This window comes from Dromiciops gliroides, chromosome 3 (assembly GCF_019393635.1).
Source record: "Dromiciops gliroides isolate mDroGli1 chromosome 3, mDroGli1.pri, whole genome shotgun sequence".
Lineage (NCBI taxonomy): Eukaryota > Metazoa > Chordata > Mammalia > Microbiotheria > Microbiotheriidae > Dromiciops > Dromiciops gliroides.
This window is the reverse complement of record NC_057863.1, coordinates 179,107,765-179,131,937: the sequence shown is the minus strand read 5'-3', so window position 1 is coordinate 179,131,937 and position 24,173 is coordinate 179,107,765. Positions and strand designations below refer to the sequence as shown.

At 39.2% G+C, this 24,173-nt stretch overlaps 1 pseudogene; it reads right to left on the bottom strand.

Annotated features, from left to right (window-relative positions):
- Positions 1–8,828: 8,828 nt before the first annotated feature.
- Positions 8,829–24,173, bottom strand: part of LOC122747295 — a 30,872-nt pseudogene continuing 15,527 nt past the window's right edge.

Here is a 24,173-nt window from a genome sequence, read left to right as displayed (position 1 = left end):
TCCTTTTTTGTTATATTTGCCACTCTGATAGGTGTGAGGTGATACCTCAGAGTTGTTTTAATTTGCATTTCTCTGATCAATAGTGACTGGTTTGTGTTTTTTTTTAATTGAGAATTCCTAGAGGTCTTCTATTCCATTAAAGATGCATGTTTCTCCCTCTTTAGAGTTGTACACTTTTGCTAAGTTATCCTTGCTTGTAAGTCTATAATCTTTACCTTTTGGAATACCATATTCTAAATTCTCCCTTACTTTACAGTGGTAACTGCCAACTCATCTGTGATCTTGATTATAGTTCTTTGATACCTAACCTCTTTCCTTCTAGCTGCCTATATTATGCTTTTTTGTTTGTTTGTTTGAACTGGAAGCTTTCAAATTTTCCCATGATATTTCTGGGAGTTTAGAGTATTTCTTTTAGGTGGTAATCAGTGGATTCTTTTCATTTTCACTTTGCCTTCTGGTACTAAGAGGTCTAGGCAATTTTCATTTATAATTTATTGAAAATTTCATAATAAGATTTTCTTATTGTTTCCAGGAAACCTAATGCTTCTTAAACTATTTCTTCTTGATCTGTTTTCCAGGTCAATTGTTTTTAAATATCTTACATTTCCCCCTATTTTTTCCAGTTTTTTTTTACTTTATTTGAATATTTCTCGCTATCTCATGTCATTAATTTCTGTTTGGTTTATTCTAATTTTCAAGAAGTCTGCTATTTGAGTATGGTTTTGTATATATTGTACTAAGTTGTTAAATTGTTTTTCCAAGTCTTTCTTCCAGAGCTCTCAATTAGTTTCTAGTTCTTACACCTAGAGCTCTCATTTAACTTATAATAACATTTGAACTTAAAAAAAGTTTTCTTTCTTAATTCTTTGAAGAATTCTACTTGGCCTTGTAGTTAAGCTGTGTTTTTCCTTGAGGCTTCACTTGGAGATATTATGGAGTTATGCTCTTCTAGATTTTTGTCTTGAGCATCCATGACTCCATTATAGCTCATTATCATTAGTGTCTTTTTGTTTGTTTGTTTGCTTGTTACTCCTTCTTCCAGCCTTGCTTCCTGAATTGGGAAGTTAAGTAAAGTAAGCTAGACAATAAATTAGGGCCAAGTTCTACTCATTTCTGGAGAAAAGACTGATTTGTATTATCTAGAATCCCTCCACTGTCTTTTCTGGGTATTGAGTGCTATTTCTCAGTAATCTTAGGGGCAGCTCATATCAGGAAACTGAAAACTTTCAGCAGATATAAGCATTTTAATCTAGTGTACTGTCTAATAGCTTTTCTCCTTATATGAGCTTTGCAAGCTTCTGATGGTTTTTTAGATCTGGGCAACATCACTACAGGCTTAACCTTATCTGTAGCTCCAGTAGATTGTTGCTGGGCCTGTCCCCTGTAAGCTAGCTGGAAGGCTTTGTAGGTTTGGAGTGATATATCTATACACTGATTCTTTCCCCCCGATCCCTTGCTCTCGTCACTTTCCCCAAGCCAAGTCTGAGATCATTTTCTAGGATCAGAGAGACAGAGATGGTCTCTCTTGGTCATTTGCTTATGGGTTAAATCTTATATCTTGAGCTAGAAAAACAACCTGTTATGGTTTCTCCTTGGATTTCCCAATCACTACTTGGTCTAATATTCTTTCTCAATCTTATTTGAAGTACTTGTATAAGAGAACTGAATTGTATTGCTTCTTTCTACTCTGCCATCTTTTCCAGTCTCCTTATATACTCTTCTTATGCACCCAGTGGTTGCTGTTTGTCCTTCATTCTTGAAGAGGACCATGGCATTGGGGTGATGTCATGACTTGCAGTGAATTGGATTTAAGTGAGGAAGGGCTGTGCACCAATCTCACTCCCTCCTCCAGAGCCATCTGGGTCCAGTGGCAAGATATACATCAAGATCACTGGAGATGGCCCTGGATTTTTTAAGGCAACTGGAGTTAAGTGACTTGTCCAGGTTCACACAGCTAGTACGTGGCCAAGCTGAGATTTTTTTGTTGGGGCAGGGCAATGAGGGTTAGCTGACTTGCCTAGGGTCACACAGCGATTAAGTGTCAAGTATCTGAGGACAGATTTTAACTCAGATCCTCCTGAATCCAGGGCCAATGCTTTATCCACTGTACCACATAGCTGTCCCTATGTCCCTCAGTTATAAGAAATAGTAAGTATCCTTCCCCCTACCTTCTTTCTTGCTTAGTATAATTCTTTCCCTATTACTTTTCTTTCCTTTCTTATGGCCAACAGAACTATCTTCTGCCTTTGTTAATTAACTTTACCTATGACCCTTGAAGATATCAAAGTTCTGAGGGGGCACTTGTTCATCTATTAGCATGGAAGCATTACATCATCATTTAACACCTTCTGTTTACTGCATTGTAACCTACTTTTTAAAAAGCCTTTTGGTTTTGCCTTTAAGAATATAAAATTTTAGGGGCAGCTAGGTTGCCCAGTGGATAGAGCACTGGCCCTGGAGTCAGGAGGGCCTCAGTTCAAATCCAGGCTCAGATACTTGACACTTACTAGTTGTGTGACCTTGGGGAAGTCACTGAACTCCAATTGCTTCACCAAAATAAAGAAAAAAGAATATAAAATTTTGCACATCTTCTTCTTTAAAGAAGAAGTTGCCACATCTTGAGTGATTCCTACCATGTTTCCTTGTTTCTTTAACCCTTCATGGATGCTTGCAGTATTTTTATTCTGACCTAGAAGTTATATATTTTGGCGTTGTCATTAGTTTTTCCTCTTCATAGGGTTCCTTGTGGGTATAGAATCTTATTTTCAATTTATCTTTTACTTCCAATAGGTCTAAGTAGTTTTTATTTGTGATTTCTTGAAATATGGTATCCAGGCCTTTTAAAAAATTCTGGTCATGGTTTTCAGGTAGTCTGTTGAGTCATAGATTATATCTCCTGTGCTATTTCCTGGGTCAGAATTTGTTTGCTTGTTTTTATAGTGCGTACCTTATTTTTTCTCTATTTCTTCCTTTGATTTTGTTCTAATATTTCTTGTAGTTTCATGGAGTCATTGCTTTCTGTTTTGTCCACTCTAATTTCCAAGGAGTTTTTTCTTGGATTAGGGTGGTCATCTTCTGTCCTAAGTGATTTACATTTTTTTCCTATGTAGCATTCATTTCATTTACCATGTCATGCTTCATTTCTTCTAGGAAAGTTGTTTTTTGAATGAAATACTTCACTTTTTTTCCAATTTTCTCATTCTTTTGATTTTTTAATTGATTCTTGTTATCTCATGGAGTCATTAGCTTCCACTCATCTAATTCTAATTTTTAAGGATTTATTTTCTTCAGTTTGCTCATTTTCCCAACCTATTTCTTGACTTTTAACTCTTTGTTAAAGTAAGGCACTGCTTATTGGGTATAGGATGCACTGTCCCAAGGTGGGGGTTGTGCAACTATTTTCTGAGATACTTCTAGGGATTTGTAAATTTTCAGTTCTTTCAAGGTGGTATGATTTAAGAAGAGGTATGTTTATTACCCTCCTGGCCTGTGGTCTGGTCTGTAAGTGGCCACAAGCTTGCTTTTCTGCCCTAGAATTATGAGGAGCATCCAGGTCCACTGTAGCTACAAGCTGCAGTGTGCCAAAGCTCCTCCCTGGCCTGGTACCACCACCCAAGACTGGGACCTGGATCCAAGTATGGGCAAAACAACAGTCCTGCCTCAGTCCTAGCAAAAAGACTCCTGTAATCTCTTTCTGGCCAATTGTTTGATCCCCTTACCCTCCGTGGACTGAATTCCAGAAGCAATTGCTGCTCTTGTTGATTCGGTGGCTCCCAAGGCCTGTTCCTGGTTTCCTGGAGCTGGGTCTGCACTGGCATGGCCTGCACTGGACTGTATTCCACTCTCACCCCAGTATGACTGATCTTTCCTACGCACCTTCCAAGTTGTCTTTGGATGGAAAGTTATTCTACCCTGCCCTTTTGTGGGTTCTGCTGCTCCAGGAATTGTCTTATGAAAGTATTTGAAGGTATTTGGGAGAGCTCAGACAAGTAACTGCCTTTCCTCCATTATCTTGGTCAAGTTATTTTCCTCCGTTAGCTTTTTAACCTACTGTTCCATTTGGCCAATTCTGCTTTTTAAGGAGTTGTTTTCTTTGGTAAATTTTTATATATCTTTTCCCATTTTTGTGCTTCCTTTTTCTAAGATGTTGACTCTTTTTTCATGATTCTCTTGCACCACTCTCATTTCTTTTCCCAATCTTTCCTCTACCTCTCTTATTTGATTTTTAAAATCTTTTTTGAGCTCTTCCAGGAATTTTCTTATAACTGTTTTAACATTTTGTCCTCTTCTGAGTTTGTGTTTTGTTCTTCTCTCTCACCATAGTAACTTTCTATGCCCAGCTTCTAATTTTTTTTTTGCTCATTTTCCCAGCCTATTTCATGACTTTTAAAGTTGAACTCTGCTCCTGGGTTGAAGGGGGCATGGTCCCAAGCTTCTTGTGCCTGAGTCTATGGGGCCTATCATCTCACTTGTTGCTTTGCCAAGGTCACTCAAATGGCACTGACCAGGAATGGGGGGGTGGGAGTGGAGCTGGCCATTTGCTTAGTGCTGCACTGGGACCTGTGGGGGGCCTGGCCAATCAACTGGTGCCTCACCAAGGCCACAGAGCTTCTATCACTGACCTACACTGGGGCTCAAGCCTCCCACTAGAGCAAGGTCTGTTGCTGGCTTTTTGGGACATGGCTTGCTGCTGTCTTTCCCAGACCCTGACTGCCCTGGACTGCATTCTGCTTTTACCTGAGCAAGAGACATATTTTCTGCTAACTTTCTAAGTTGTCTTGGGATGGAAAGTTGTTTTGCCCCATGTTTTTATTGGTTCTGCCATTCCAGAATTCATTCTGGGGCATTATTTTATAGTGGTTTGGAGGTGAATTTGGAAGAGTTTAGGTGATTTCCTGCCTCATTCTGCCATCTTGGTTCCTAGAAGCTGGCTCACCAAGAGAAAGGAAATTTAGTGGATCATGTTATTAACAAGCATGGGACAGAGGAGCTCAGTTGCAGCTGTGTACTAGAAATAAACATCTGACACTCACTAAAGACTTAGAAGGTGTTTAAGCTAGATTTGCACTGCCTTCAGTGCTAGTCTATTCTGATCCAAGCAGTACAATCCTTATGAGAACAGGAAAATGGAAACATCACATAAGGCAGTGAGAAGTCTATATCAGTTTGACTGTGATGGCCTGGAGTTTTATCTTTCTCTTCTATCTTCCCTGACTGCTATGCCTCTGGAAGGATAATCTGCCATGAGTTCATGTGGCATGTCTGTATTCCCCTGGGGAGTCTTGTGGGGACCATGGGTAGGTCCTTAGGAGCCGAGTCACAGAATATATCATCATCAACATCAATAACAGCAGCATCAGTGAAAGGAAGGGAATGAGCATTGACATAGCACCTACTATGTGTCAGGCAGCAGCTTGGTGATGCAGTCGATAAAGCACCAGGCCTAGAGTCATGAATACCTGAGTTCAAATCTGGCTTCAGACAGTTACTAGCTGTGTGGCTCCGGGCAAATCACTTAACCCTGTTTCTCTCAGTTTCCTCATTTATAAAATGAGCTGAAGAAGTAAATGACAAACCACTCCAGTATCTTTGCCAAGAAAAGCCTAAAATAGAGTCATGAAGAGTCAGACACAGCTAAAAAATGACTGAACACTACCACATAGGCACTGTACTAAGCACTTTACAATTATTATCTCATCTGATCTTCACAGCAAGGCTGAGAAGTAGATGCCATTACTATTTTCATTTTAAAGTTTAGGAAATCACGTCTGACAAAAATTAAAAAGCTAAGGCTTGAAGTCAGATTTGAACTCAGGTCTTCCTGACTCCAGGCCTGGTTCTCTATCCACTGTAACACCATCTGCCTCTATAGATATAGCAACCTCACCATTGTCATTGTCATCACAAATTATATTTAATCAGAGCTTAAAAGTTTGTTTGTACTTCACAACAGTCCCATGAGGTGCATACTACTCTCATCTCCATTTTATAGATGGGAAGACAACAACAAAGAGAGACTAAGTCACACGTATCGGAGGCAAAATTTGAAACCAGGTCTTTCTTCTTCCAGTATGAGCTCTATCTTCTTCCCCATGCTTCTTGTAAAGAATGGGTTCAATCAGGGGCAATATTACCCTTAGATGAAACCTCAGAGCCTCACGTCTGATCTTTTACTGCTGAGCTAAATCCCCTGTCACTGGGGAAGATTGCCCCATGGTGGAAAACTTTATGACGAATTCAAGGGGAAAAGATACTTCCTTGCCAAGATGTTATTTGATAATACTAGTCCCATTTGCCTCAATTTCCTCATCTGCAAAATGAGCTGAAGAAGGAAATGGCAAACCACTCCAGTATCTCTTCCAAGAAAACCCCAGATGGGATCATAGAGATTTGGACATGACTGAAAAACAACTGAACAACAACTGGGAGAGTCTTAGAAAGTCTAATACAAAATGACCCCATTACCCCCAAAGGACTGAGAGAAAGCATTCTTCTTGATATGAGGGCCTCCTAATTGGGAGTGGGGGAGGGATAGGATTAGGAAGAAGGATTCTGGACCAGCAGCTAGTGCCATCTTCTCATTCCTCTAAGGCAACATTCCCAGAAGGGTCCTAGGGATGGTATTTAAAAAACAAAAACAGACTAAATGGGAAAGGTAAGTACAACTGTGCATAGTAGTCTTCTAACTGAGAATGGATACATTCCCATTATTTTTCCCTTAGTCGTTTACGGTATTTGTAAGGTTCCACCCTCCTCCTGCAGTTAGTCCCCTTTTGGAACCTCTGAGGACCATTCAAGGTTTTACAGGAAAATCTACACAATGTCCTAGTGGTGTTTACTTCCTGGTGTAGTAACACACATGTGGATTCCAAGAAAGAGATCCCAGGATTCAAAATCCCAAGGGGATGAAAGGAGGATTATGATCCAAAATATCTGAAACAGAAGTCATATTTGCAAACACATGAAGCAGTAAAAATCCTCCCGTCTGAGGAGAGTCAACATCTAGGGCTGTTTTTACTACAGAATCCGAGGTGTAAAAATCCAACACAAGAGCTTTTAGACAATGTAGTCTTAGACTTCAAGGCTCTTGTTACATTTTAGACTCAGACCTGGCACCTGGCACAGGCCTTTGTGGGCTTTCTAAGTAAACAATTGGAAAATAAAATTTGACTGTTTTAAAAATGCTTACACATTGTGGTAAATTAGAAGTGTATCTATTTCAGCAGCTGTTTTGCATTTTGTTCAAGTACAAACCAACCATCAGCTTAACACACACACACACTTTGTACACACACACAGAATATGTCAGATGCTTAGACTATTTCAACTTTCTATTTCAAAATAACCCTATTGGGTTCTATCTGAAATGACTTGAATGAGAACAAAGTGGTTTCAATTTCTTATTTCTTTATTTGATTGTTTCTTTATTTTTGGTGACCAAGCATTTCGAATTGTTGAGGGCCTATACAGGATTCACATAGAATTGATGATTCTGAGATGAGAAGGCAGCTAGAGCCATAAATCTCAAGGTATCACATTGTTTCTTCCATAAACAATGTATAAAGGGTCTGAATGTATAGCAAGGTGTTCATGAAGGACTAGCAGCTCTGGTGTGAGGGCTTGCCCAGCCCCTTTCAGGATTGCTCACCCACCTTTGGTAGTCACCTTTCACCCAACTCTTACCTGTGTCTCCAAGAAGCTGTAGCATATGCAGTGGCCACACCCCAGTAAAAATCATCTCAATAGATGGGCTAAACCAGAATGAGCATAACTGACAGGCCTCAAACCCTTTGCTGAGCTAGGGAGCTGTCTATTCCAAGCATATAAAGACTTTCCCCAGTGGAATGGCCATGAAGGCAGCTGCAGCAGGTGCTGAGGGGCCCTTAGAGCTTGATCAGAGATCAAAGATGCCAAGGCCATCCAGTGCATCCAAGGCCATTGCCAGTCATCCTGACGTTTGTTTTGCCACTAAACTTTGATGACTCTGGAACAGAGATCAAGGTTGACAACTTTGTGAGGCTCTGCCTTTCTTAAATCCAATTCACATTGCAAGTCACCCCCATGATGTCATTGGTCCTCTTTGAAAATGAAAGATGAACAACAAGTAATATAGTGCTGCTTAAAAGATGGTGATGGGGGGAACGGACAGCTAGGTGGCACAGTCGATAAAGCACTGGCCCTGGATTCAGGAGGACCTGAGTTCAAATCTGGCCTTGGACACTTGACACTTACTAGCTGTGTTACCCTGGGCAAGTCACTTAACCCTCATTGCCCTGGGGGAAAAAAGATGGTGGGGGGAGGGGAGGGAGGAAGGGAGAGAATTTGGAACTCAAAATTTTTTTAAATCTTTAAAAAAATTTATTTACATATAATTGAGAAAAATAAAATTATAATTAATTTTTTTAAAAGACAGCAGTGATAAATGGAATATAGATGGTACAGTGGACAGAATACTAGGTCTACACACAGGAAGGCTTGAGTTTAAATCTACCCTTAGATACGTCTTTTCTTCCTGTATTAGAAAAAATTAGTCCAGCAATTTATATAAACCTCCCTTTAATTTAATGTGACAGCTTCCCATGATATACTATTTAAAGAGCAGCTTTAGTTAAGAATGAAATGAAATAAACAGTCAAAAAGACAAAACTGCCAATTTTTTTAAACCAACTTATTCACAAATTAGTTCAAAAAACCCAAACCAAAATATCTGCAAGGGGCATTTTCTCAGTGTTTACTTGCGGGAGGGTCTTTCTCATCTTCAGGCCAATGTTAGAATTGCAAGTATCTTATTCAGCTTCATGTGATTCATAAGTCCTGGACTAAAGACTTTAAAGTATGATATTGTTTTGGCACAACATGTCCAGAGCAGTATTGTGGTTCTCAGTTGTGGCTCTCCTGTCCACATGGTGGAAGAATGCCCTAGCAGAAATACTGTCCTGGATGCCCTCTTTGGTAATGCCCAATTTGGAGGCAATGGTCAAGGACCTGGAACCACAATCATAATTAAATAGCATTGGGCAACAGTCCTGGCCAAGTGTCACCAAACTATTCTCAGAGACAAATGACACACTCAGGAGTGAGAGTAACTCTCAACTGTGAAGCCATCATGTTTTTGGAAGCATCAGCAACTGAGACAAAACTATCATGGCTGACCCAAGCCAAGCATTTTCCATTGGCAAGGAAACTGAGCCCATGGACTGAATCACTACTTCTAGTGCTACCAAATTCTGATATCAGTTGACCAAAAGTTATCTTGGTATCCCATGAAGTAGTGCTGGCTGATTTTTCATCAGCTTATTTAATGTAGGCAGAAATACTCTGCATTTGAAGTCATAAGGTCTAGCAGCCCACAAAATATGGGTGGGATGCCAGTCCAAACTAAAGACAGTAGAATGAATTGGCTTTTAAAAATGTGTTTGCTTACCTAACAGTCATTTGTAGCCTCAAAGTAACACATATACATCAGTTGAGCTCAAATTTATCACAATGCTTAATAAATGTTTGTTTGTAATGAAAAGGAGGGTGTCTGAAATAGGCCATGCCCTCTATTGTTTTGGTTCTTAAAGTGTGGTCTGTGAACTCCTGAATCCTTTCAGGTGGTCTGTGATATTAAAATTATTTTCATAATAATACTAAGATGCTTTATTTTCTAATATGGTTAGATATAACCCACATAGACAAAAGCTCTTTGGGGGAAACCCTCAACAATTTTTTTTGGAATAATTTTTAAGAATGTAAAGGGGTGGGGCAGCTAGGTGGCGCAGTGGATAAAGCACCGGCCCTGGATTCAGGAGTACCTGAGTTCAAATCCGGCCTCGGACACTAGACACTTACTAGCTGTGTGACCCTGGGCAAGTCACTTAACCCCCATTGCCCAGCCAAAAAAAACCAAAAAAAACCAAACAAACAAACAAAAACAAGAATGTAAAGGGGTCCTGTGACCAAAAGGTTTGAGAATTTTTGCACTACAGGCCTTGGTCTGCTAAATACAAGAGTAAATCTTAGAAATTAAATAAAAGATGTTATAAGTAAAAAGTAAGGGGCAGCTAGGTGGTGCAGTGGATAAAGCACTGGCCCTGGATTCAGGAGTACCTGAGTTCAAATCCAGCCTCAGATACTTGACACTTACTAGCTGTGTGACTCTGGGCAAGTCACTTAACCCCAATTGCCTTACCAAAAAAAAAAAAGTAAGGGGAGTAATAACAGACTTTCTGAAATAAACCTACACTCTTAGACCAGAACTGAACAAGATATTTTATTGATCCAGGAAAAATTTGAAAATTGCAGTTCTTGTACTTTCCTCCCTTTACTATCTTACACGATATTTTTATTCTTCCTTGTGACACATATAATGTACAAAGTAATACCTACATGCTATGGAAAACCTAATAGTCCTGAATGTAAAATCCATAGTTATAAAAGAGTCAATGGATAGAGTCAGGAGGACCTGGGTTCAAATGTCACAACCTCTGTCCACCTCAGGCAACTCCATGAAATTTAAATTAAATCTACTCAGTCATAAATTGTTAACAAGGGAGTTTTCCTACCTTAAGTTCCTTGCTTCTGATATAACAACAGCTATTTCATCACAACTATATAAAACTTTGATCAGAAGTCATATTAAAATGCATGCTTTGCATACCCTTTGATCCAGAAATACCACTACTAGGTCTGCGTCCCAAAGAAATCATAAAAAAGGGAAAAGGACCCACATGTACAAAAATATTTCTAGCAGCTCTTTTTGTGGTGGCAATGAATTGGAAATTGAGGGGATGCCCATCAATTGGGGAATGGCTGAACAATATGTGGTATATTAATGTAAGTGAATACTATTGTGCTATATGAAGTGATGAGCAGGAAGATTTCAGAAAAACCTGTAAAGACTTAAGTGCACTGATGTTGAGTAAAGTGAGGAGAACCAGGAGAACATTGTACACAGGAACAGCAATCATGTGTGATGATCAGCTGTGATAGACTTAGCTCTCCTTAGCAATACAGTGATCCAAAACAATTCCAAAGGACTCATGATGGAAAATGCTCTTCACATCCAGAAAAAGAACTGTGAGATCTGTGTTGTTGTTTTGGTTTTTTTTGAGATTTTCCCCTTTTGTTCTAATTCTTCTTTCACAACATGACTAATGTGGAAATAAGTTTAATATGATTGTATGTATATAACTTATACCAGATTGTTTTCTGTCTTGAGGAAGGGGGCAGGGAATGGAAGGGAAGGAGGGAGAAAAATTTGGAACTCAAAATCTTATAAAAATGAATTTAGCTGTGTGACCCTGGGCGAGTCACTTAACCCCCATTGCCCTGCCCCCCCCAAAAAAAAGAATGTTGGAAAATATCTCTATATGTAACTGGAAAAATAAAATACTATTAAGATAAAAAGAATGCATGCTTTGTATTCTCTCCTATCTGTTACATGCTAAGAGTCTCCCTATCTCCCTGACCTCTATTTCTGGATGTCCCCTAGACTAACTGGATAGTAATAGAAAGTACAGTGGACATAATTTCACCCAAAAGAAGTCACAAAGGAAGAAGTCACCAGTATTGGCCAAAACCCTGCCCATGGGATAAGATTTCTTTGATCCAGGTCAGTAGTCTCCAGAGTTTTTTGATCATGCCCTCTAATCACTAAAAAATTTGATCATTTAACCCCAATATGTGTATACTTATAAGTTATCTAGAGGCAGTCATGAAGTAGTGGTTACAGAGTTGTTCTCAGAAACAAGAAGACTTGGTTCAATTTCTGACTCTGACACACTGACTCAGTCAGGCAGTAAACATCTATTAATCCTTTACTATGTGCTAGGCACTGTGCTAAGTGTTGGGGATACAATAAAAGGCAAAAGATAATCTCTTCTCTTAAGAAGTTTACAGTTTTGTTTACAAGTTGTGAGACAACTAGGCAAGCCAGTTAACCTCTTATTGACACTGGGCTACTCTCCAAGACCATAACTCATAGAAATTTTACCAACTCACATTAGTAAGAGTTTCTTCATCCATAAATAGCCTATAGCATAAAATCACAAGTTTAGTCCCCATCTATGAAGTATAAACACATATTACTGTGCTGATAATTATATAATTATAAAGCATACAAATATAGATTTTAAAAGGATACAATAAAGATGAAATTGTATTTTGATCCTAGAGACAATAGTAAGTCCCTGAAGTTTATTGAATAAGGAAATGATATGGTCAGCTAGATGTTTTAGGAAAACCACTTTGGTTTCTCAGTGGAAAATGAATTGTCTAGCTGAGAGCCTTGTAGCCAAGGAGTCCAGTTTAAAAAGCTATTGTAAAAGTTCAGACAGGAGATAATGGAGGCCTAACCTAGGGTGGTGGTTGTGTGATAAGAGAAAAGGGGACAGATGCAAGAGATAGGGTGGAAATGGCAAAATTTGACAACTGGTAGATATGAAGGGTGAGGGATTGTGAAAAGTGGAAGATGACACTGAGATTGTAAACCTGAGTGACTGGAAGCATTGGCTGTGCCCTTGACAGAAATAAGGGAGTTTGAAAGGAGGGGGGTGATTTGGAAAGAAAGATAATGTAATAATATCTCTGATGCATATTGCAATCCATCTATGCCTGCTCCTACTGTGAAATTCGTTCTGTCCCATCCAAAAAGAAAAGTGTGAAGACAAGCTCTTACTCATTGGTCACTACCCTGGAACCAGAGCCCACTCTTCAGAGAAAACTGACTCATGAGATGATCTTATGGAAAGGGGAATAAGTTAGATGTGGGATAGGACATAATTTCCCAATACCACTTAGTGGTTTAGATTATAACTACCCTGAGGGGCTGACACCTAGTAAAAAATGAGGGAGGTTGGAATTCACAGTAGAATGGGGTACATTGAGGGATGAGGGTAGGGGTGGTTGTGTTAGAGATAAGTCCCAGGATTGGTTATCACAAGGAGCATTTGTTGTGGCCTCAGAACAGTCAATGACTAACTCTTTAGAGTCAGGCTACATTCCCCTTGGGGGTTATGCAATGACACCTACTTTTTAAAAATATTTGATTTTTAAAATTTTAAATTCACACAATGGAAATAAAATGAACATTTTATATACACTGTAAAACAAAGAAAAAGAGGATCATACATGAAACAAATATATATATAGGTTTTCTTTCTCAGTAATAATGAATTCAAAATAACACTTTCAAATGTATTCTCATTCCTTTCGGCTTTCCCTTTGGTCTATTTCTTCTATTATTACATCAATTTCCTTCCTATTTGTTTTGGGGTGTGGAGGATCAGGGGCAGGACAATCCTATTGCTAGTACCCCTCCCACTGCTAACCACCCCTACCCAAAACTGACAAAAAAACCAACCAACAAAATATTTGTAAGGAAACCACATAGTAAAGGAACACACATTGCCACACTGTCCATTTCTCAAAAAGTACTCTTTTATTTTAAGGACTTATCGAGATCTGTGCAATCTGACTTCTTACTAAGATGTGATACATACAAGATATAAAATAAAGAGTACTTTTTGAGAAATGGACAATGTGGCAATGTGTGTTCCTTTACTATGTGGAAATACAAAGTAAGGCAAGGCTTATGCCCCCGTACCTGGCACACAGTAGTCTCTTAATAAATGCTTATTAACTATTGTGCATCCAGATCTAGATCTGTGAACCTCCAGTGAAGGGTATCCCACCACAAATCTGGTATCAGACACTTGACACTTACTAGCTGTGTGACTCTGGGCAAGTCACTTAATCCTCATTGCCCTGCAAAAAAAACAAAAAAAAACCCAAAATGAAAACAAACAAACAAACAAAAACCAACACTTAATCTAGTGTTGCACATATGAAGTATACAATAACTGTTGAATGACTGAATGAATTTTACCTTAGAACTATAGTGAGTAGTGGCATTGTGGTTTGTAAATGTCTCCCATGAATCATTTCACCAAAGCTTGATCATCATTAGGAGAGCTGATAAAGTTGAGATTTCGCATCAGTAAGAAGACTTAGATGCAAGTGTAACATCAGTCCTAGGGCCCTTCAATCCCAATTTTTCCTCCTTTGCTCAGTGCTAGGTCATTTCCCCAGCCTTCCTACCATGTCTTAAGGGCCCATGGTTCTTAGACATGTAGCTACTGTTAACTTTATATCTGTTTTCATAAATCTGGAACTGTGCTTCAGATAAAGGAGGAGAAGGAAATTTTATTCCCTCAGTCTTACTCTATCATGTCTCAGTTTCCTCACTTATAAGAGGAGGACGCACCATTAAAAATTAAGAAAGTGACACTTTCTGATAAATTTGGAAAATGTGTATGAACTGATATAGATTGAAGGAAGCAAATCCCAGAGTCCAATTTACACAACAACAACATTTTATAGAAAGCCAACTGAGTAACTTAAGATCTATGTTCAAGAAAATGATAAACCATAATTCCAGAGAACTGACAGTGGAGCATACTACCATGAGAAAGAGGTGATGATTTTCTTTTTCACTTAAGGTGGAAAGAAGAAGGCTAGTGATAGGATTGTCCAAAGATAAAAACAGAAAAAGAAAGAAGAAGAAAAAAAACGGCTCTTGAAGCATTTTTTAAAATGCACCTAAGAGAAGAAAGGTCCAAAAGAATCACGGACAAATGTTGGATTTTATGTGTTGGATTTCTTGTATACGCAAAAGGAAAAGGAAGTTATAAATATCATAGGTTCACAGTGTCATTACAATCCTCTTTTCTGGCTTTCCTTTACATATGGAAATGTTTGTTTTATTTGGTGCTTGTTAAGTTCAGAATTAAAATAACATGAGGAGGTTGGACTAAAAGGATTCTAGATTATCTCCAGTCTCTCCTAGCTGTATCTTGTTTTGTACACAATTGTTTGCTGTTGTCTTCCCCCAGTAGACTATGAATTTCTTGAGAGTGGGGACTGCTCTTTGCCTTTCTTTTTCATTTCTTTTCTTTTCTTTTTTTTTGCAGAGCAATGAGGGTTAAGTGACTTGCCCAGGGTCACACAGCTAGTAAGTGTCAAGCGTCTGAGGCTGGATTTGAACTCAAGTACTCCTGAATCCAGGGCCGGTGCTTAATCCACTGTGCCACCTCGCTGCCCCTTGCCTTACTTTGTATTTCCACTGCTTATGCCCCAGTACCTGGCACACAGTAGTCTCTTAATAAATGCTTATTAACTATAGTGCGTCCAGATCTAGATCTGTGAACCTCCAGTAAAGGGTATCCCAGTGTCTCCCCAGGCACTCCAATACACTTTTGGCTAGCCCTGGTTGTTGCTTTCACTTACAGAGGGCCAAAATCTTCCTCTTTGAAACTTCTACATGTTGCTCAGGTCTTCCTAATCAGAACTAAGGTAAGGAGAATAAGATTAATAGTTCTTTGGGGGCAGCTAGGTGGCGCAGTGGATAGAGCACCGGCCCTGGAGTCAGGAGTACCTGAGTTCAAATCCGGCCTCAGACACTTAACACTTACTAGCTGTGTGACCTTGGGCAAGTCACTTAACCCCAATTGCCTCACCAAAAAAAAAAAAAAGATTAATAGTTCTTTGGATATTCTCTTTTGTTCTCCCTGAGTCTTATCTGGTTTAAATATTCCCAGTTTCTTTAATTGATCTTTATATGATGGAACTAGGGACCACACACATTGGTCTTCTCACCATCCTTATCACACTTTCTTGATGTAGCCCAGTTTGTCAATAGCCTTCCTAAAATGTGGCAACCAGAACGGAAACTAAACACTCCTGGCTCTTAGTGGTCACTATTTCCCTATTTAAATGTTCATCTCTTTAATAATTCATTCTAGAAAAACTTGGGAAGATTTACATGAATTGATAAAGACTGAAGTGAGACCTAGGAGAACATTGCACATAATAATAGAAATACTGGGTGATGAATCATAACTTAAAAAATTTACAGCAAGTTTCTCTGATAAAGATCTCTTTTCTGAAATATGTAGAGAATTGAGTCATATTTATAATTAATAAATGTTCAAAGAATGTGACCAGATAGTTTGCAGACAAACTAATCAAAGTTATCTATAATCATATGAAAATGCTCTAAATCACTATTATTTAAGGAAATATAAATTAAAATAACTCCAATATATCACCTCACACCTTTCAAATTGGCTAACATGACAAAAAGGGAAAATGGCAAATGTTGGAATAGATGTGGGAAAATTGAGACACTAAGGCACTGTTGGTGAAGAAAACCCAGATCCAAGACAATTCCAAAGGACTTACATTGAAAAAGCTATCAACCTCCAGAAGAACTGATAGAGTCTGAATGCAGGGGAGAGCATACTATTTTCATTTTATTTTTTCTAGTTTGAGTTTTCTTCCATAAAATGACTGACGTTGAAAATGCATTTTACACGATTGCATATGTATAACGTATATCAGATCATTTACTGTCTCAGGAAGGGGAGGAGGAAAGAGAAGGAGAGAAGGTAGAACTCAAAAAATCTTTTTTAAGTTTCTTAATTGTTTCATGTGTAATTGGGGGAAAATAAAATATTATTTAAAAATAATTGATTCTAGAATTTTGACAGAAAAGGAAGTTGAGTTTGCTATAGCTTATAGTAACCAACCTCTTCATTTTTTGAAAATCAAGATAGCATTGTCTAGCTTGTTGACTTATCTCTAAGCCCTCTAGAATCTTTCCTGTCCTGCCTTCTTTTTCAAAGATCACTTTTCAAAACTCAACAATTACATCTCCCACTTTTTTCAATATCTAGTGGGAGTAGTTCAGCTCATCCTGGTCTGGTGATCTGAATTTACTGGAGTCAAGTAAGTGTTCTCTTCTCTCTCTCTTTTCTTGGGCTCCAAAGCCCTGGTAACCATTTTTGTGCTACCTCTGCCAGTCTTCAGATTATCTTCTTTGGGAGAGAAAACAGATGTAAATCAAGAGATAAGTAGTTATGTCTCCTGTCTATTATCTCTCATCATCACATTTACTCTAAGAAATTATTTTTTTCCTTCTTTGATTGTTCTGTTGTGCCCAATACATCTTTTTTGCAGGGCAATGAGGGTTAAGTGACTTGTCCAGGGTCACACAGCTAGTAAGTGTCAAGTGTCTGAGACTGGATTTGAACTCAGGTCCTCCTGAATGCAGGATCTGTGCTTTATCCACTGTGCCACCTAGCTGCCCCCACCCAATACAATTCTAAAACCTTCTTTGTTGCCCTCAGCATTTATTTCCAGTCTCGACTCATTTTTAGTTTTAGAGCCTCAAGCTCGTAGTTTGAATCTTTTCTCTCCATCAAAATGTTGGCTAAGTCCACTAAAAAAATGTTGAAAGAACCGTCCCTTGGGTTAGAAGCTCATTCACACAGCTGACAAACAGGCCAGAGGAAGGCCTTGCATGACCCATCCCCCAAATAGTTGAGAGCTGGACAGCTGAGTTATGTGGATACAACCATTAAAAGTTGATGCCCTTTTTGCATTCCTCTCTCTACCCTGTTTTTTGTCTAGTGAACTATGTGCCATGGAGCCTGTCAAGAGTGTTCAGAAAAATATTCTCTGGATTTGTGATTCCAGAGGTGTGAGAAACAGAAGTGGGTGCCAATACCCTCAGCCAAAAAGAAGTAGAACAGGACTTGATGTCCTTTGGGCTGTAATTCAGCTCAAGCCTGACAGGTGCATCAGCCGAGATGCCAAAGGAATGAGGTCCCTGGGGTTTCTTCATAAGCCAGTGCCCCACAGGAACAAGGGTCCCTGGGTTTCCTCACAAGGTCACCCCACAAAATGTCATCCTTATTCCCCTTTCGAGAGCCTCTCCTTAATCTCTCAAACAGTATAATTTGTAACACAGGTTTCTCTAAGAATCTGTATTATGTCAGTGTCATTTTAAAGAAATGTATAGGTCTTGTTAAAAACCAAAACAAAACAAAAAACCTTCTCAGCTATGTAGCATGGAGGATAAAGTACAGGGCCTGGAGTCAGGAAGACTTGAGTATGTGGCCTCAGGTGCTTACTAGCTGTGTGATCCTGGACAAGTCACTTAAACTGTTTTCCTTAGTTCCCTCATCTGTAAAATGGACATCATCATAATTATAACTGCCTTTCAGGTGCTATTGTTGTTGTGAGTATCAAATGAGATCCTCTTTTGATTGAAAAGGGTTTGGGGGGGGGCAGCTAGATGGTACAGTAGATAAAGCACCAGCCCTGGATTCAGGAGTACCTGAATTCAAATCTAGCCTCAGACACTTGACACTTACTAGTTGTGTGACCCTGGGCAAGTCACTTAACCCCCATTCCCCTGCAAAAACAAAAACAAAAACAAAAAAAGAAAAAAAAAAAGAAAAGAGTTTAGCACAGTGCCTGGTGCATGGTAAATGCTAAATAAATGTTAGCTACTATTATTACAATGATCCCTTCTACATTGTGACTTTCCCTATCGAAGTTTTGATATTGAAGGTTGACATAAAAATTAAATGGGGGGGGCAGCTAGGTGGCACAGTGGATAAGGCATCGGCCCTGTATTCAGGAGGAGCTGAGTTCAAATCCGGTCTCATACCCTTGACACTTACTAGATGGGTGACCCTTGGCAAGTCACTTAACCCCAATTGCCTCACAAAAAAAAAAAAGATATGATTTTTAAAAAATAATTAAATGGGAATTCATGGGGAGTTTTGTGAAAGCAGCAGATGACATGCAAAGGCTAACAGATGACACAGAACAAGTTGAGAAACTCAGAAATGCATAAAATATATGTATAGTATTATATAATATCAACATATTTTATCTTTTGTTTGTTTGTGGGGCAATGAGGGGTTAAGTGACTTGCCCAGGGTCATACAGCTTAGTAAGTGTCTGAGGCCAGATTTGAACTCAGGTCCTCCTGACTCTAGGGCCAGTGCTTTATCCACTGCACCACCTAGCTGTCCCCTAAGAAAATTTTTGTTTGTTTGTTTGTTTTGTGATATATTTTATCTTTTAATACTGTAAATACCCCATAAAAGAAAACGAAAAAATTCAGACTTCTCTGGTACAAAGGTAGGGCCAAAAAATTTACCTGGGTTTTCCCAATGTTGAGAGGGTGGGATGTGGAGAGGGTGCTATGATCTTTGCTCCCGTGATGTGGAAAGGATACCTGTATTATAATTATTATCATTAAAATAATTTTTATGCTCCTTCTGGGTAGCTTTCAAAGCCATATTATACAGTAGACTTAAGACCTTTCAGGAAATAAGAGTGAAAACTCTAACCCTGAAGCTGCCTCTTTTTGAAACTGAGGGCTTGGTTTCCCTTGATTTAGATGTAATCCCTAACAGTAAATGAGGACCCTCCTGGGCTCTTCTGTCAGGCTAGATTTTGTGATGCTGTTGACACTAGTCAGACATCATGGGGTATTTCTCAGAGCCTGGAGTGGTGCTCCAAGCATACCCAGCACCCACCCCACAAATAACACTGACCTCAGTGACTGCTCTCCCAGCTCACATGGAAAAAAAGACTTCAACCAGATTAAGAGATCAAGTCTTGTTTTAATACACCCTCTAACCACAGGGCCACAGTCTTAATTTTATCAAGTTAATCTCTCTTTATGTTTGTGCTTCAGCTGGCCTCTTCCTAAAACAATGTATTCTTCCCCCTCCCTCATTCCTTCCTCAGAGATGTACAGAGTCATAGATTTAGAGCTGGGACAGATCTTAGAGGCTGGTACCTTGGGCTCCTCATTTTACAGATGGGGAAACTGAGGCACAGAGAGGTTGAGTGTTTTATCAGCTACTTTATGCTGCCTGCCTTTCAAATCTCTGAGCCTGGCTTTTTATATTCACTCTAGAAGCCTTGGTTTCTCAAACACTATAAGTCACCTTTGGCTTCCCTTCCTTGAGAAGGGAGTCTTTCCTCAGATCTCTTGAGGCTTCTGAATCTCTATCACCAGCAACATGGGCCTATATTTGGTCAGAGGGACAGGAACAAGAAAAGAGAAAAATGCATCACTCCGGAGAAGGAGACGTTATGCCCCCAGAAACTTGCAGTTGCACTCCAAGTAAGAATGATCAACTAATGAAAAGATCAAACAAAATGGAAAGCAGAAATTCTTCTCTAGATATCTATAGTGCAGCCTCTTTTCCAACAAGCTGTTTTCCCCAGTGCTTCTTCTCTAGCTTTGAAGAATTTGAGGATAAAGATAAAAATGGCAAGAAAGGGTGAGAATGGGGTGAGGAGTGGAGATGTATAGTCCTTTTTTTTGTTTTGTTTTGGTTTTTTGGTAGGGTAATGAGGGTTAAGTGACTTGCCCAGGGTCACACAGCTAGTAAGTGTCAAGTGTCTGATGTCAGATTTGAACTCAGGTCCTCCTGAATCCAGGGTCAGTGCTTTATCCACTGCACCACCTCGCTGCCCCTGTATAGTCCTTCTTAACATTCTAGATGTTAGGCCAGAAGGGGTTCTTTCTGATACAGAGACAGAGAAGGCTTTTTCCTCTAACTGTATCATTTCCAGTGAGGAGGCACTCTGGTAAAATACATTTGACACTCCAAGTCTTTTCTCCAGTGTTGCTGAGAATTTTTAAAAGGGTGCTTTGCCTCCTTTGCTTGACATTCTTCCAAGATTCTCACACCCCAAATTAGCCTGGCCTGAGTGCAATTATCCAAATATCTGGGGTAGGGCACAGGGTATTATTTACTAGATGTCCTAAAATATCAGGCTGCCATACCTTTTAGGGATAGAGGGTAGAGCTGGAGCCAAATTCTGTGCACAAAGTCTTCCATATGGTTCTATCTCTTCATGTTGCCTCTCCAGGAGCTAAACAGAGGCAGCTAGGTGGTAGAGGGCAGCAAGATAGAATGGTTTATAGAGTGCTGTGCCTAGAGTCAGCAATATTCATCTTCCTGAGTTTAAATCTGACTTCGGACACGTTAGCTGTGTGGTTCTGGGCAAGTCACTTAACCCTATTTGTCTCAATTTCCTCATCTGTAAAATGAATTGAAGAAGAAAATGTTAAATGACTTCAGTATCTTTGCCAAGAAAACCCCTAATGAGGTCATGAAGAGTTGAACACAACTGGAAAAAAAAAAAAAGACCGAACAACAAAAATTATGGTTTTGCTAAGAACTGCTAGTACCACTGACTAAAATAGGAAAAGGAAATGGATTAGGAAAAAAAGGAAAATGGGGTAGGAAAAAGAATGGAAGTGGAAAAATAGGAAAAATAAAGAGAAATATGTGATGGAGAGCAGTAGTATCACGAAGAGCTGATTGGGATCAAGATGATGAGTTTTATTTAGATATGTTGAATTTGATTGGGACTGTGTAAAATCCAGTAGAACTGCCTAGGAGGAAGTTAAAGATGTAGAAATGGAATTAGAAGAGTCCAGGGATAAAGATATACATTGGAAAGTGATTTGGAGGCAGCTAGGTGGCGCAGTGGATAAAGCACCAGCCCTGGATTCAGGAGGACCTGAGTTCAAATCTGACCTCAAACATTTGACAATTACTAGCTGTGTGACCCAGGCAAGTCACTTAACCCTCATTGCCCTGCAAAAAGAAAAAAAAAAGTGATTTTCATTCTCTCATTTCAAAGCCCAGTTCCCCATGAGCCTTTCTCTTGTCTTCTCATCTGAAAGTGATCTTGCTCTTTTAAAATTTTTCCTAGATCACTTTGTCTTGAGCTTTCCTTGAATCTAGTAGACAATAAATGTTTATTGAATTGGAATGAATTGAATTGCAGTGATAGTTGAAACTATGAATGCATGAGAACTCTGAGGAAAGAGTAGAGTGGGAGAAGAGAGGTTTAAGTAATGGGATATTTGTACATTTAAGGGTTATAAGAGAAAGAGTAAAACTCATCATCTTGACCCCAAACCAGCAACAGATTTACCTTTTCTGTCCACTCCCCCCCATTCTCCCAGTCACTCAGCTCCTCCCTATTCTTCACCTTACCCTGCCAATCAGCTCTTGGTGATACCCCTGCTCTCCATCATATATATCTTTATTTTTCCTATTCTCCCACTTCCATTCTTTTTCTTCCTCCTTCCCCATTTCTAATCTATTTCCTTTTCCTATTTTAGTCAGTGGTACTAGCAGTTCTCAGTAAAGCCGCAATTAAAGTGGGATAATTGGATCTTTGCCCCAGGGTGCTAAATTTAGAGGGTGCTGACAACTTAGAGTTCTTCAAGAGAATAGAAACAACAGAACTTAATACCTAGTTAGTAACAATACTTAAAATATGAAAGTTTAAATAAAAACCCAATAATGGTGGACAAGGGTAGAAATTCTCTTCTGCCCACATCATAGCACAATTGAGGGACTTCATGTCATTTACTCTGAGTGTGGTTTGTGGTATTTTCCCTGGGCATAAAATTTTATAGTTATAGCTTTGTTTTCAGCATTTAAATCTCAAAATCTGGAAGTTATCTTTATATTCTCCTTCCTTCAGCCCTCATATGTATTTAGTCACCAAATCCTAAGGATTTGGAAGGAAGCTTTATAGTATTTCTTAAATCTATGGGTTTTTTTCATTTTCACATTCACCACATTAATTCAGTTCCTCATCTCTCTCATTCCTGGACTATTGCAATAATTGCATAATGAGTGTTTGTGACTTTGGTCTGCTCCCATCCAAATGACCCTACACACGACTGCCAAATTCATCTTTCTGAAATACCACTCATACATGTGATAGCCTTTCTCTCCTCCTCAAATCTCTACTAAAAAAAAAAAAAAACAACTCCAAAGCCTCTTCATTGATTATATTGGCCAAACTCTTTCACTGGGAAATCCAAGTATTTCTCATTCCCACCCCCTCAAAAACTCATAATCCACATAATTTAACCCCAACATACCTATCTAAACTTCTCTCCTGTTACTTCCCTATGTAAACTTTATACTCCACACATATGTAATCTCAACTTATCATTACATTTAAAAAACATTTATTCAGACCCTACAACTATAATTGCAAGCCTCTGTTCTGGGTGCTATAAGTGATAGAGAGAAGTAGAAGATGTGGTTCCTTGCTCTCATGAATTATTTTTATCTAGTTGCAAACACAAGATACACACATGAGAACTATAGAGGACTATATTACCCATCGAGTGGTATAGACAACAGCCACTTTAAGGGGTCTATGAAATATTCAAGGACAACTAGAACTTCTGATGTGAGGGTTTGCCAAGCCCTTTCAGGACTGCCCAATATACCTTTGGTACTCAACTGGCATTCATCTCTCACCTGTGGCTCCAAGAAAATGTAGCATTTGCAGTGGGCACACCCTGGTAAACTGTCTCAACAAATGGGCTAAAGCAGATTGAGGGTAATCAACAGGCCTTACAGCTGTTGGTAAGTTAGTGGGGTGTCTACTCCAAGACCTGCCCTGGTGGAATGGGTGATTGAGAATACTTTGTCCCAATGCCAACAAAGGTGGTTGAAGCAGGTGCTTAGAGCTTAGTCAAAGACACTGAGGTTATCCATTCCATCTTGGGCCATTATAATTCTTTTTTTTTTTTTGGTGAGGCAATTGGGGTTAAGTGACTTGCCCAGGGTCACACAGCTAGTAAGTGTTAAGTGTCTGAGCTCGGATCTTAACTCATGTCTTCCTGACTCCAGGGCCAGTGCTCTTATCCACTGCACCACCTAGCTGCCCCGGGCCATTATAATTCTTGACTTTTGTCCTGCCACTGTACATGACTTAGCTCACGAAAAGAGCAAGGCTGATGATTTTGAGCAATTCTGCTTCACTTAAATCCAATTCACATACAAATCAAAACATCACCTTGTGAGGTCATTGGTGCTCTTTGAAGGTGAAAGACAAGTTATAACAGCCACTATAAGAGTTAAAAGGAAAGGTCATCAGTAGCCACTTTATTTAGCAAATGAGGAAACTGAGGCTCAAGAACAGAAGTGGCTAGTCCAGGCACTCAGTTTGTTAGAGCAGACCTGGGCTTCTGAGGTCCCTTTATTTTTTTATTTTTTTTAATGTATGAGGTATTTTATTTTTTCCGTTACATGTAAAGATAGTTCTCAAATTTTGTTTATACATGCTTTACAATTTCAGATTTTTCTCCCTCCCTCCCCTCCCTCCCCCCTCCCCTAGACAGCAGATAATCTGATATAGGTTATATCTATATATCTCTATACATATACATATAGATATAGATATATACACACACACATATATATATATATACACATAATAACATTAATCCTATTTCTGCATTAATCCTGTTACAAGAGAAAGAATCAGAG